The sequence below is a fragment of the Lytechinus variegatus genome, chromosome 1 (genome assembly GCF_018143015.1).
Source record: "Lytechinus variegatus isolate NC3 chromosome 1, Lvar_3.0, whole genome shotgun sequence".
Lineage (NCBI taxonomy): Eukaryota > Metazoa > Echinodermata > Echinoidea > Temnopleuroida > Toxopneustidae > Lytechinus > Lytechinus variegatus.
Window position 1 is genome coordinate 6,523,154 of NC_054740.1, and position 16,191 is coordinate 6,539,344.

Sequence of the window (16,191 nt, forward strand, 5' to 3'; positions counted from 1 at the left end):
GGTTCTTACATGTAATGTGACTGAATTTCAATAACAAACTAAAATACAGGCATTTGTACTAATGTTGAAACATATTTTCAACCAATCTTAGGAAAATCACAACACTTAATTTTTGGGGGTGTTACAAATAATGTCGATCTGGTTCTTGATAAAGATCAAAGGGAAAATGCTTTCCCCTTTTACAGTGTATTTATTTTTGCTTGTGAAGTAGTGTCCATATTTCAGTAGTACTAATCAAGTCATCTATTTGTTGCCATCAATATCACATGGGTCTTCCTTTTATTATAGCTGAAATCTTAAAGGAGCATGAAACCTTTAGAACAAGATAGCTTGTATGAAAACAGAAAAATCAAAGAAACAGATCGACAAAAGTTTGAGAAAAATCGGACAAATGATAAAGTTACAAGCATTTGAATATTGCGATCACTAATGCTATGGAGATCCTCAAACTGACAATGCGACAGAGATGTGTGATGTCACTTGTGAACAACTCTCCCCATTACTTTAGTATTTCACCTAAAATGCCTCTTTTATCTATCAGTAGATCATGTGTTCTTTCTATAGGAGGGCATGTAATACAAATTAGAATACATCATGGATAAAAAGTTTGTATCACCACTATAAAAAGCAGAAATAGACATTTTGAGGGTATTTTTCCATCAAAGGGAAAGTTGTTCACATGTGACATCACACATCCTTGTCGCATTGCCAATAGAGGATCTCTATAGCATTAGTGATTGCAATATTCAAATGCTCATAACTTTTTTAATTACTTGTCTCATTTTTCTCAAACTTTCTTTGGTCTTATTCTTTGATTTTTCTGTTTCGACACAAGCCTATATATTCCCCTTTAAAGTAACTGGCCTGTTATAAAACCTTGATATATGCATCTACATGTACATGTATACTAGTTAAGATGCTACAATACATGTTGTAGTTGACGAGTCGTTATGTACGATGTTTTAAAAAGACAATTAGAAAAGCAGGTATGTTGTTCGCACTGAATGTAGCATTGCCAAGCATGTGATAATAACATGTCCATGGTCCACAGTCAAGTGGTTAAAATTACCCACAGAAATGGGTGCATGGGACCATGACCATTTCTCTTGGACAACAGTACACAAAAAAGGATTTATGGGACCATTGATTGTCAGTTTTCTGCACTGGCTCAGAATCACTGATTCATTGTATCATGCATGTAGATAGAAATGCCATCTTTTGATGATGTTTTACATTTGAGAAGCAGTTAGCTACATGTACTGTACATGATGTACTTGTAGGTATACATGTATGTACAGTGTACACATTCTAAAGACTGCTATTCAGTTTAAATGCCCAGTTTTCTGTTACCCTGTTCACCTTCAGAGCTACCAAGTCTCACGCATTATGCGTGAGACTCAAGCATTTTGGACTCTTGTTCATCCCCTCAAATCTCTGTCTCACGCAACTATCACAGCCTATCCCCATACATTGTACACAATGTCTGTGATCTCACTCAGATCCACAGAAAATCTCATGCATAGCTGGTCTTTGAACTTGGCATCTCTGCACCTTTTCTTTAATATCACCAGTGCTAGACTTGTTGAAGGCCCTCATGTGTTAATGGCTCAGACTTGTGTAACAGTGACATGCTCATTATCTACACTACATGTATGTACGAGTTATCATGTATGATTTAGGACATGTTACTAGGATACTATGAATGCATCAATTGATCAGTATTGCTAGTACATGTATCTGAATCTGAATAGTTGAGTCAGCAAAATGTCCTTGATGGACATGTCCATGCTAATGACATGAACATGTATATGAACAATACAGTTATCCTGCTCTCTTTGAGCTCTTCCAATTATGGAAATATAATATATAGCAAAATATGACAGTTTGCATACATGTGGAGGACATGTACATGGGCTTGAAAAAAAAAATCATGCAGTCATAAATCAGGAAAAAACAACAACAGTAATTGGCCTCTACACCATGTGTAGGTGTACATGTGTGCATACTGCATTCTGATGTATTATACCCTTTTCATAAACCTATCCTCCAATTAGCCGCCTAAGAGTAATGCGGATAATTCAATAAAAATTGCGTTCATAAACTCCGAAAATAAGCCGCATTATTTTTACGAGCGCCCGTCCTGAAAAAGGGGGATAATCGCCATGACAACTGAACACGCCCACTCCGATGCGGTTGTGTTGGAAAAGGGTGACCTTGTGACCGCACCATGGCAATTATCCGCATAATTTGGAAATGCGTTCATAAACTCAAAATCTTGTCCCGATGCTGCTATTATGCGGATAATAGCAGCATCAGAGTAATGCGGATAACTCTTGTCCTCCTCCAATTTTACGACCAAATTATGCTGCTATTAGCCGCCTAATTCATTTTAATGGGGTTTATGAAAGGGGTATTACATGTACGGTACATGTGTTGTACATGTAGGTATTCTTTGAATTCAGGGCGACTTGCACATGTACATCATGTGTACTTGATTGTGTCGATCTTGATCTCTGATTTGTTCTTTTTACAGAAGAAAGAATTTAAGTCTTTTGAATGATCAAGTAAATGCTTACACATCTGTTCAGAATATGTCATTACCATGTTCCTTCCTTGTTGCAGTGCTCATATCAGTTTTCACTTTTACAGCACTTCCACAACATACCAGGCTGAGAATATATCTACAATTCACAGAGTAAAATGCTGAAAATTTCGACAAAATCTGATAACAAATATTAACAGTTTATAGTTCTAATTTACATGTATAGAACTTTATATGTAGCAATATTTTATAAAAACAGAAATACATGTATGCACGTCGTCATAAATATTCATTAGATGGGCTGTTGATGTCACATCCGCACATTCCCTTTCTTACGCTATTTCATGAAATCATAATTGTTTCATTGTTTCATACATGTGTAAAAAAAATAAATGATGTGTCGTGATTATGATAAAATAAGTTGCAGCAATAAATATCTATTGCACTTAATCAGTTGTCAATCTGGAATTGTTTAGTTCTTAGACGAAAAAACTTGAATGAATCTAATTACAAAAGAACAATTGGGGATATGACATCAGCCCATGTAGAGACAGACATGCCTAGAACTGTTTCACCGGAATAATGCAAATCTTTAAAATTATAGGTCAAGTCCACCTGAGAAAAATGTTGATTTGAATCAATAGAGGAAAATCAGAGAAGCATAATGCTGAAAATTTCATCAAAATTGGATGAAAAATCAAGTTATTTTACACAAAATAGTTATGCACAATTCAGTCACATGCAAATGAAAGAATCGATGATGTCCCTCACAGTATTTTTTTTTTGTTTTTTATTGTTTGAATTACAATATTTCAATTTCTACAGATTTGACAATAAGGACCAACTTGACTGAACCATAAAATATTAAACAATAGTAATTCCACATGTTCGGGGCAAAATAAATCTTTATTTCAATGAGGAGAAAATTAGAATATTTCATATAATTAAATACATAAGAAATAGGGAGTGAGTGATGGCATCATCATTTCCCTCAATCGCATACCGACCTGGATGTGCATTTAACTATTTTGTGAAATTAAGCAAAACTTAATACATCCGATTTTGATGAAATTTTAAGTGTTATGCTTGTTGGATTTTTTCTTTATTCAAATCAACTCTTTGTTGGGTGACTTGTCCTTTGAATAACTACCGGTATATTAATTGTTATCCAATTTTGATCAAATTATCAGCATTGTGCTCTGTAAATTTTACTCTATTTATTGAATTTTTAAAATCTTCAGCCTGGAGCATCCCTTTAACCCCAATTTAAAACCGTGTGGGGGGAGGGTTGAATTGAACCAACCTCTTCTCAACCATTTCTATTCTGCTGCACAATATTTTTTTTCACTGTGCTATTTGCTGACTTAAAGAGGGAGTGAACTGTGTGTGGTCTCATTGACTTCGTAATATAAATATGTAGTCTAAAATATGTTTTTTTTTTAGATTTACTATTAAAAAACAACAGAGAATAGATTGACCTAAATTGTATATTTGTTTATAGAAACTAAAAGGTTTGAGAGGAAAAGTAATTGTTTTGCTGGTTATTGAGTAGTTAATTAGCATGTTATCATTCATGTGGGTATATACTAGACTACACTAGCATTATGGGTCAGGAAACTGGCCAGGTATGAGTAGTTGAGGACTGGAGGTGTCGCTATTGGATCTTATCTTTTTTAATACTCTCAAGTCTTGCACATCTTTTGAGACAAAATTTGTGCCGCCCAGGTACAGTTCCAAAGTGCAGGTCAGACCCAGATTTGCTCTAAAATATGATTTTATGTGCAAATTCAATGCAAATGTCTTATTTCTTATTATAGCTGAAATTAGTTATTTTTTTCATTATGATTTGAAAAAATTCTGCAATGACTTTGGCCAAACAAGCACAAAGAAAAATGAAGGGAAAAAAGAAACATTGCAGAAACTAATACATACTAAATTGTTACATCCATGTAGAAATGCTACAAAGAATATTAACATGTACACCAAAAATGAGCATTCTACAAAATGTAGGAGCTTCATTTTAAGAAAGTTTTATTTTCCAATCTTGTTCATCTTTTCTATTTCCCCAGATAAACTGTACATTTACATGTCATGTAAAGAGACTTGTGAAGGCATACGAGATATTGTACACATTACATCACAAGTAAGTATTCCTGTGTTTGTAGTACTGTACAAGATGTTGTTTTCGCGTACAGAACTTTTCGTGGATCGCGGGAGTCCCAACAATTTCGCGAGTTGTTAAATTCACGATCGGAAAATGTACAAAACACTTCCATAGCATTTCAAAGAAGCAAATCTAGTTCAAATCATACAAACTATGCTCCTGAAAGTTGGGATGCTGATGTATCTTTTGTACATAAATATGTCCCTGCAAAAACAGTTACAAAATGTGGAAAAAGTGGCTTAAATTTCACTTTTTTTTGTACCTTTAGGTCTGAAAATTCATCATGTCACAGTTTGATCTGTAAGAGTAATCTTTTGAAGTTGTGTTTTGTTAGATTAACTTTTTAAAAAGTTGGTTTTAGTGCTAAAATGTTGAATTTTGTGAACAGAATCTTACACCAGTCCTTCACGTTTATAATTTCATGGAGCTCAATAAATCGCTCTCCTTATTTTTTTGAGGAGCTCAATTGAGCTCCTCAGAATTGCTCTCTGTGAGGAGCTAAAATCAATTCATTATAATACATGTATGATAAATTGTAGATTTTTCTTAACATTGCAATAGCTGTGTTAGCTATTTATTAATCTTTGGTGAAACTAGACCTCGGTCACGTCAATACGTTTACAAGATGTCGTACACGCTCCTGGTAAAAAAAAATTGCTAAAATTTCAATATTCACCTCTTTCTCGACTCTGATTTGAACTTACCTCGGTAAATATTGTAGTCCCACATGTAGACTTCCATGGTGTTGCCATGAAAATCTACATATGGGACTACATGGGACTGCAATATTGATCGAGATTAAAATAAAATCAGAGTCGGAAAGAGATGAATATTCTTCATTTTTCTGATAGTTTTTAGCTAAATCAAAGAAATCTCAAGGAATTATGGAAAAAAGGTCATTTCATGGATTTAAAGATGTGACATTTAAGCATTTTTTTTTCAATTTTTTTTTTCTTTCTTTTTTTTAGGACCGCGATTTTTTGCTCTCATTTTATTTAGGAGTGCGGTAGGAGCGCCGGCGCGATTGCACTCCTCAAAAATGAAGGTCTGTTACACCTTCTGAAAGCCTTGGTAATGTGACTTATGAATATTGATAGCTGCCAATACTGTACATGCTGTTATTTTCTCAGGGTTTTTTTTTTTCGCGAATTGACAATCGACCGCAAATTTAACAACACCTGTATAGTCAGTGCCAATATCCCCAACAGCAAAGTTTTGCTATTGAAAGCATCCTGTGTCGTTAAAAAATTGTGATATGCACCTTGATATGTACTTAAATTTAAAATTAGGTTTAGAAAGTACAGTTAGTGCTTCAAAAAGTTAGCTAGAATTTCACTTTTTTTGTATTTCTCAAACAATATCAGAGCCCAAACAATTTATCACATAATTCTATCAACATTTATTCCTTCTCTGTAATATAAAAATGTATTTTCCATGAAATAATTTGATTTTATTGTCATCTGATTCACTATATCACATATTGGCAGTTTTTTGCATACTCATTAATATTCATAAGTCACATGTCCAGATCTTTTAGTGTGTAAGATTTTGTTCACAAAATTCAACATTTTTGCACTGAAACCAACTTTTTAAAAAGTGAATCTAACAGAACACAACTTCAAAAGATTACTGTTGCAGGTCAAACTGTGACATGATGAAATTTCAGATCTAATGGTACAAAAAAGTGAAATTTAAGCCACTTTTTTCCACATTTTGTAACTGTTTTTACTCGGACATATTTATGTACAAGAGACACATCAGCATGGAAACTATTAGGAGTACATGATTTGCACTAGTTTGCTTCTTTGAAATGCTGTGGAAGTGTTTCGTACATTTTCCGATCACAAATTTAACAACCCACGAAAATGTCGGGACCCCATGATTCTCGAAAAAAATTCTGTACGCAAAATAACAGCATGTACAGTATGCGTGTGCATGTATGTAGTGAATCAGATGACAATAAAAATCAAATTATTTCAAGGAAAATATAATATTAGAGTGAATCAATATTGATAGAATAATGTGAGAAATAGTTTAGGCTCTGATTTTGTTTGAGAAATAAAATAAAGTGAAATTCTAGCTAACTTTTTGAATCATGTTAAACTGTACTTTCTAAACTTTATTTTTTATACATATAGTTCTGTGATTACTAGAATACTATGATAAACAATTCACATTTTATCTTTGTTTTGATCAATTCAACACCCTATGTATGGATTTTTCATTCAATAATTTAAACAGCATATTCTCATTGGATATGAAGTGATGTGTTTTGAAGAGCAATAGTGAGCATACAAAACAATTTCAAATGGAACTGCACATGCTTTGATTGTTGCAGCATGCAAGTACTACATGTAAACTACAATATGTGCTATTAAGAACATGTATATGAATGTCACCCCAGCCAGAATATATTGGCTGAATAACCACAGTAGGTTAAAAAAACAGACATTCATTTTACAATAAAGACATTTTATAGCTTATATACATGTATTGTACATGTAGGAGGTGTATTTTTTTCTTCTCAAAATTGATTTGCTAATCAAACAGATATAACAAAATCTTGATAGGTTATTTGAGATGTATTGAGGACGGGGGGGGGGGGGCATTCAAGGTCAAAAGGTTGATACAAATGTATTCAAACTCACTCCTACATACATGTATGTGTCAAAAGTAATTTGTTATAATTCACATACAATCATCTTATTCACTTTCCAACGATGCTACTTGCATAAATGTTGGACTACCCAAATTGCACAAGTGCCTTTAGAAAATGGCGACCTTTGCCTATTTTGACCGAAAATGCAAAAAAAAGGGCATGTTATAGTGTACAAACTGTAAGGCGCCCAGTGCCAAAAATGAAAACTTCAACTTTTTTAATGTCACCCTACAGTACATACATATATGAGTAAATTTTGGTAGATTCCACCTGTTAATAGTGAATTGAAACACAAAATATGGCCCCTTTGCCACTCTACCTTTCCTGCTTTACATGTACATGTTTACTCCTACCATTTTGCCTCCCCATTTTTCCATTCCCGTTTGTTCTTTGCAATTTTAATCCCCATAATTTTTCCACTGAATCGTACTACCAAGGCATTCAACCTTATTTCTATATCATGAACATCAGATCTCGACAAACTGCTATTGTACACTTTGTATTAAAAAGCATATGTTCTATGATGCAGTCTGAGTAATTTCCTAAATACAGTAAATGTATTTCCCTGAATATTTGCAGGAGTTAATAAATGATGGCCCCCTCTCAGGTTTGCAAAATTCCTGTGAATTTTTGTGGGGGAAACTTTCCATGGGAAGAAACAAGAATTTTGTGGCAATTTTCAGGAATTTCATGTAACAATATTCTGATATTGCACCCTGGCAGATGATGCTAATTAATTGTGCTTTGTCAGTCGTTTACAAGTCAAATATGCTGAAACAGTTTACCTAAGTCAATGCAGAATTTTAATGAAGTCCATGTAAAAGTCGATTTACTGTATTAGTTGCTAAATGGTACATTCTCCCTTTGTGAATTTTGTTTGTCTTGGTTGTTTTAAAAGTCAGCACTGCTGCTATACATAGTGCAGGAAGACTGCCAGAGTATATCTATTGTGTTGTTATTTCTTTCCCCCTTTTTGAAATTGGGGGGGGGGGGAGGGATGGAGGAGGCATCTCGGAAATACACAGTATGTTTGGTTCCTGGAAAGCCAGTGCCATACATGTACATGTAGCTGCTGGGGGTTTATAGACTAAGCACTATGTGAAAACCATTCTCTTGAGGAATGTGGTCTGAATAGGCAGCCTAAGGCCCCTGCCAATTTCTTGAGAACAGAAGTCCCCTCTTGTTCAACAGAAAGCTGTATTTGTGCTAGCCTTGTGTGAAGACCCACTTGTCAATCAAAGTTTCAGTAGGGGTCTGTACCTGCAGACTAGATGTATGGGGCAATGTACTAGTAAATAGTTGTAATGTACATGTATGGTAAATGGTAGGCAGGAAACCCTGGCATTTACAGGAAAAATGAAAAATAATAATTAATGTGTTGTTTGATTTTTTGTCTCACCTGCTTAGCGGAGCGAGACATACAGTACATGTACATGTAGGTATCACTATTTCTGGCGTCCTCGGCGGTGTCATCAATTGTGTTGTACACCCAATAACTTTCCATAGCTTCGAGGTGGGATCACCAAATTCATACCAGAGGTCCATCTCCTGAAGGCACAGGTCAAGTTCGAATATGAGTCAAATTTGAATAAGGTCAAAGGTCAATGAACTTTCTATGACTGGCACTGTGCTATGTTTTCGCCCAATAAGTTTCTATTTGAGGTGGGATCACCAAATTCATACCAGAGGTCCATCTCCTGAAGGCACAGGTCAAGTTCGAATATGAGTTTAATTTGAATGAGGTCAAAGGTCAATGAACTTTCTATGACTGGCACTGTGGTATGTTGTACACATAATAACTGTCTATATTTTCGAGGTGGGATCACCAAATTCATACAGTGGTCCATCTCCTGAAGGCACAGGTCAAGTTCGAATATGAGTCAAATTTGAATAAGGTCAAAGGTCAATGAACTTTCCATGACTGGCACTGTGCTATGTTGTCCACATAATAACTTTCTATATTTTCGAGGTGGGATCACCAATTCATACCAGTGGTCCATCTCCTGAAGGCACAGGTCAAGTTCGAATATGAGTCGAATTGGAATAAGGTCAAAGGTCATTGAACGTTCCATGATTGGCACTGTGCTGTGTTGTACAACAATAACTTTCTATAGCTTTTAGTACTTCACTCTTGCATCATTTACTTATCATATGCACACAGATCAATTTAGAAAACCCTACTGCTAAAGTCGAGGCAAGATGGCTAAAAATCATACACAATAAGTTTTTGTCTCACCTGCGAAGCAGAGTGAGACTATAGGCGCCGTTTTTCCGACGGCGGCGGCGTCAACATCAAATCTTAACCTGAGGTTAAGTTTTTGAAATGTCGTCATAACTTAGAAAGTATATGGACCTAGTTAATAAAACTTGGCCATAAGGTTAATCAAGTATTACTGAACATCCTATTAGAGTTTCATGTCACATGACCAAGGTCAAAGGTCATTTAGGGTCAATGAACTTTGGCCGATTTGTGGGTATCTGTTGAATTACAATCAAAACTTTAAAAGTTTTTGGATCTGATTCATGAAACTTAGACATAATAGTAATTAAGTATCACTTAACATCCTGTGCAAGTTTCAGGTCACATGATCAAGGTCAAAGGTCATTTAGGGTCAATGAACTTTGGCCGAATTGGGGGTATTTGTTGAATTACCATCATAACTTTGAAAGTATGTTGGTCTATTTCATAAATCTTGGACATAAGAGTAATGAAGTATCACTGAACATCCTGTGCACATTTTAGGTCACATGACCAAGCCAAGGTCAAAGGTCAATGAACTTTGGCTAAATGGGTTATCTGTTGAATTACCATCATAACTTTGCAAGTTGGACATAAGAGTAATCAAGTATCACTGAATATCCTGTGCAAGTTTCAGGTCACATGATCAAGGTCAAAGGTCATGTGAGGTCAATGAATTTTGGCCACATTGGGGGTACTTGTTGAATTACCATCCTATCGCTGCAAGTGTATTGGTCTAGTTCATAAAACGTGGAAATGAGAGTAACCAAGTATCACTGAACATCTTATGTGAGTTATAGTAGTTTTCAAAGTCAGCAGTGCTGCTATGTTGAATCGCGTGATGCAGGTGAGACGGCCAGAGGCATTCCACTTGTTATATTTGAACATGATCGGTCAAGGGTTAGCATTGAGGTGAAAATTTATTTTAGGTACTTTTATCAAATTTGCTTTTGAAATAATCTTTGATATCTCAGGTTTCAAAAAACTTCATTTCATAAAGATTGATGATTCCGAAAGTACCGGAATAGTCCATTTTATTCATGGGGGTGCTGCTACCTCTCATCACGGACGGGCATTTCTACTCAAATTAAATTCACTCTAGTTTTATTGTTTTTAAAGTTGCTCTTATTTGGTTTGGATGTTCTTGCACTCTGAACAACTCTATTATCAGACATAATACAGTAGAACAAGAATATTGGGAAGTAATTTTTTTGGGTAGGTGTTAACATTTCCATTTTGAAATTTCCGTCCGTGATGGAAAAAAAGATGAAAAGTTTTTTTATTCTTTATCGGAATAGAACAGAAATAAAAGTGTATAGCTAAGTATTTCACTGGACACTACATCATTTTATTTGAACATACACTGTAGCTAAAATCCATACATTTTATCAATCAAAAATGATCACAGACGGACATTAATTTCATCATGGTGGACGAGTGAAATACTGTTGAAAGATTCATATGCAAATGAGAAACTTTGCTGAGCAGATTATGAATTTAATTTTAGCTTCTAATTGCAGTGAAAAGTGGCTCTGAGAATTATTCAGAACACAAATGGAGTAAACCTACAACTCTTCACAATTTTTGTGATAACTTTGTTTGGCCGTTATTGGGGCTATATTGCTGTCAGGAAAAATTGTTAAACATTATTGGAATGCAGATAGAGTTGGAAAGCTACATGTACATGTACATGTAAGTCCAAAGCTGTAGATTTCATCAATTCAAGCTTGCAGAAAGTGATGGAGAAGAAGAAAGTAGAATGCAATGCATAATCTGATATTAGCAGAAAAATAAATTTTTCTATGTACAAACCTATGGATTTACAATGCTTCTAATAGCACATGACATCACAGTCTTGAGGCTTGTGAAAATTACATGAATACCTTTTTTCGAAGTCCATTTTGGAGCTAATTTTAAGCAAATCACTTATCTGGTAAACTGTGAAAATGCATTTCTTGCACTGCAGTGTTTAGAAGTTTTAATAAGCTTTAGATTGGTATATCAATTTCAATTTTGGATTCGGTCTGCCTAAATACATGAGGCCTGTTGATATTATGGGGTGTCTCCACTTTTATATGTGTGCAAAAGATGGATTTGAAGAGAGCCCCTGACAAGTGTTGTGTCATACTTGATCCAACAAACAAGCATAAGGATCAGCGACCTGTTGATCTTTTCGATTCAGATTTTTTACCTTAAAAAAAACTCTTTGCTCTTGGAAAATTAATGCCTAAAAATCATCATGATCATGACATGATCAACTAGTGCTGCAAGTCAGGCGGCATGTTCGGGTTAGGATCGGCAGGGTTCGGCAATTTTTTTCCGAACTTTGGTTCGGTTCGGGGTTCGGCAATAAATGCCAAATTATATTTATCATATAAAAAAATAAAGATCGCCGACCCACAAACAAGTGATCTCCAGCATGATCTGTCATATATTTATAATAAATTTTGTTTCTAAAAAGAATAGTTATGAAAATTGTTGAACTTTCTTTTGTTTTAATCTTTAAACAAAAAAGAAAAAATATTGATAATGAGAGAATCAGGACAGAAACAGAATTACAAAGATCAGAATATTTTTTTCAAGTAGCTATGATCATGATCGATTACGATTAGGCCTGGGAGTAAACATCGATTGATCGAATGGTTCGATTGGCATGCCGCCAATCACCAATCGAAAAAAAAAATTAGAAAAATTTACACTAATCGAATGTTCGGTAGATCCTGATTATGACATTGGGATAACTCGAATACCCAAGTAATTATAACAAAAACAAGAAAACAACGATGACAACGGTTTTTGAATACTTCATACAGGTTTAAAAATTATGTTACCGAGGTAATTTTTCAAAAATGATCAATAATTGTATCACATTCCCAGTTACACACCAACATGAAAGCGCTCCGAAAATTTTAATCACACCCGACCTTGCCGTCGATACACAAAATAAGTCATTGTCTGCGTGCACAAAACAATAAACACACAACCAGCTCACTTGAGCTGATTGGACCTTCGGATAGCCAATGAAACTTTGGGAAACAAAGAAGAAGGCAGTGGTTCCCTTATCAGGAAAGGTCATGACTTCAGAAATGAATTGACCCAGCCCCATCTGTGTGTGTGTGAGAGGGACAGAGAGAGAGAAGGCGGTGCTGCACCATCCCGAGTTTGCTCAATCTCGAGATTTTAGCCTGATCAGCCCTCTTCGCGATTAATCTCGAGATTCAAGAAACCCCGTCTCCACCATCGCACGAAGAGCGATTCTTGCTCGAGCGAGGCAACAAGCCCGATATTCCGAGCATGCGCACTTTCGATCTTGGAGTTTCAACGGCCCGCGCTTTTGAATAACTTCCCGCGATATGCAATCAAGTCCATGTACTCTTTCGCCGAATTCGACCGTTGTTATGCAACAATCCTCTCAGCTCAGCCGCGCTATAATTATAAGCGAGTGAAGTATTCTTCGTTTAATATGATGGCGGACTCCGAGGCAACGACAGAGGGGGAGAGAGAGAGAGGGGAGGAAAAAAATGCTATTTGCTCACATTTTGCGAAGGAATAAGACGACAATGCTGTCAGTATTGTTATTGACTATGACCATCGTCGATAACGAGCGCCTCCCCCATCAGTCTGGTCTCTCCCAAAATCCATTCACGGGGGGCTTGACACCATCGTTGCTGATTGGGGAATTGATGAACGCTATGATAAAGTTGACTTTCGCATGCGTTCGGTATAATCGCTGTTTATGTTTTTACCAAGGCGGAAATGGAACGCGAATTGCATTATGGACTGAAGGTCATGAATAAATTAACCCGAGTCCAAACCCGAGTGCGTCTGCACCTACGAATTAGCGCGATAATTCGTAAATAGCGCGCTATTTTGCAAATAAACCCGAGTTGACTTGGGATTGCAATCTCGAGATCAATCCTACGAACTAGCGCGATAATTGCGTCTGCATTACAAACAATCTCGAGATTTTTCAGATCGGGATAATTTGCCGGATCAGAAATAGCGCGCTAATTTGAAAACTCGGGATGGTGCAGACGGCCCTAGAGAGAGAAAGATAGGGTGGGAGCCGGACAATTCCTTTCATGTTTCAAAACAATGCAACCTTTTTATATCCCCCTCACACAATGAAAACGACATTCCAACATGCGCCCGTCTTCCCCAGTACTTTCTCGACTAGTCTCCAAAAATAGACCCAGTTATACATGTAGGTTCAAATGATAAAAAAATCGCAATTTTGAAGGTATTTCAAATGAAATATTTTGCAAAATATTTTTTTTTAAATACATGTGTAGCATCGTGGACAGTGCCACAAGTGGGGGCGGAGAAATGGTGTGGGCAAGGGATGAAATTTTTCAAGTGAAATGCTCCACCTGGGGTCAATCTCAAAGAATACTTCATGAATGAGTTGTTTACGTCTTTGGGCTGATTCATTCATATGAAGGGGTGTGGCACTTGGAGGGATGTATGCATGATGCCAGAGTAACAGCATTGATTTAGGAAAGATTATCATTGGAACAATATACTGAAAGATTTAATCTCATTTCATGTAGTTTCTTTTGATATAAAAATCATGGAAACGAGGGAAAAGGGCCTACTTTCATTTATGCTAAACATGTGACTTTGATGGAGATTTCTTCATGGGGGGGGGTCACCATAAATTAGGTCACCTATTGTGACTTAAAAGACGTGATTCCCCAACGAACAATCGAATCATTCGATTATTTTTTCAGGAAATAATCGAATGGTGAAAATGACAATCGTCCCAGGCCTAATTACGATGTCATTGCCAACGCAGCTTCTCAAATTGGAAAGTGTTGATCGGGAATGTCGAAACAGTAGACTTACAACCTCCACTCAACTGTTATTATACCGGTAAAATTCACATTCCAAAGAATATGAGTGTTTTAGAAAGTCCCTATTTTCAAAAGTGGTGAAATCTGGTCAATGAATTACTTTAAAAAGATAAAATATCAGTCCATTCTTTGTCCAGAAAGATCAACGCTACGTGACTTCAAACATATTTCCAACACGAAAATGAGTACATGGGACTACACTGTATTTTAGTGTTGTGAAATCACCCGGCGTTGATCGTCAGAACTAAGACGGAACTGATAATTTATCATTTCATTTTCAGTAATTGACCAGATTAAACCACTTTTAAGAAAATATTGACAATGGAAAAACGTTTCAAGTTCGGAATACAAATTTTACCTGTATAATAGCAACCGAGAGCAGGTTGTTTGGACTTCCTGTTTCAACTTTCCTTACCAACCATTTCCGGAACATCGATCAGGGAACATGCGTTGATTTGGTTTGAATTTTTATATTTTCTGTTTTTCACCCTCATTCCTTCATCTCTTATTTATTTATCTTTTATATTAATATGGAAATTTCAGAAGGTGGAATATATATACTTTACCATTACTTTGTCAGTCACAAGGAATTAATTTGTCTGGTCTTTTTCTTTTTTTTAAATACAAAACAATTATTTGTACGTCCGATTACAGCAATACGTAATTCAACTACACTTTTTAACTGAATTAAGCTTAAAATGTCCCCACATTTTATAAGGAAAAAAATATATTCATGTTTATAAAAAAAATTGAAAATGATAAAAATTTAATCAAACACGAGACCGAAACTGTCATACTTTGTCATTTACGAGGAATGAATTTATGTCTGGTTCTTTTTCTTTATTAAATACAAAATGATTAGGTCCGATTACGATCACGATCGATTATGGCAATACGTAATTACACCACACTTTTATACCGAGTTAAGCTTCAAAATGTCCCCTCATTTTATCAAGAAAAAATATATTTATGTTAATAAAATATTCTTAAGTTGATAACAGTTCAATCAAAGACGTGATGGGAGCTATCATAGTGGATTTTAAAAATATATTGAGTGGAATTCTCTTTGTGCACAATCACTAACCAATTTTTTTTGTTCAATTTTATACTTAAATCTAGTATGTAGTCTTCACACATATACGCATTGCATGTTAACATTTTTTTTTTACCGAACTTCCGAACCAGGCCTTTGTGTTTGGTTCGGTCCGGTTCGGAAGTGCCAAGTTCGGCGAACTTCCATTCGGTTCGGCGGTTCGGCTGCAGCACTAGTAGCTGTTGATTTGGAACCTACTCGTATTCTACAATTTAAAAAGACAATATATATTCTTTACATTCGAATTTCATATGTCTAGATTATACTGTGCATCTAGCATAGAAAACAAGTTGCTGTACATCTTAAATCAAGTTGCAGCAACTTGATTGAAGTTGTAGCAACTTGATTGTGCAACTAATACTGTTTAATAATATTAAAATATGTACAAATCATCAATACTATATAGCGTTTGTTCCCCCAAAAAAGTATTAAGAACTTCTTACAGGGTACTTCCAATGTATTTTGATTGTGTCCGTCCGTGATGTCCGTCTGAGATGTCCGTCCTTGATGGAAAATATTTGCAATTCTCTCAGAAGTTTGATACTGGTTTAATAAGAATTCAATATGCTGAACATAGAAGCTATTATATCGAGTGTTAGTTGCATTAACAATTATTGGTCCATGTTAAGCTGCTTAGATAG

The 16,191-nt window shown here is 35.6% G+C and overlaps 1 protein-coding gene across 2 annotated transcripts in view; it reads left to right on the forward strand.

The window, feature by feature from the left end:
- Positions 1 to 16,191, forward strand: part of LOC121415599 — a 54,473-nt gene that overhangs the window by 1,819 nt on the left and 36,463 nt on the right. For both annotated transcript variants that reach the window (XM_041608913.1, XM_041608992.1), the window contains exon 2: positions 4,612 to 4,685. The gene's annotated coding sequence lies outside the window, so the exon portion shown is untranslated. The remainder of the gene's footprint in view (positions 1 to 4,611; positions 4,686 to 16,191) is intronic.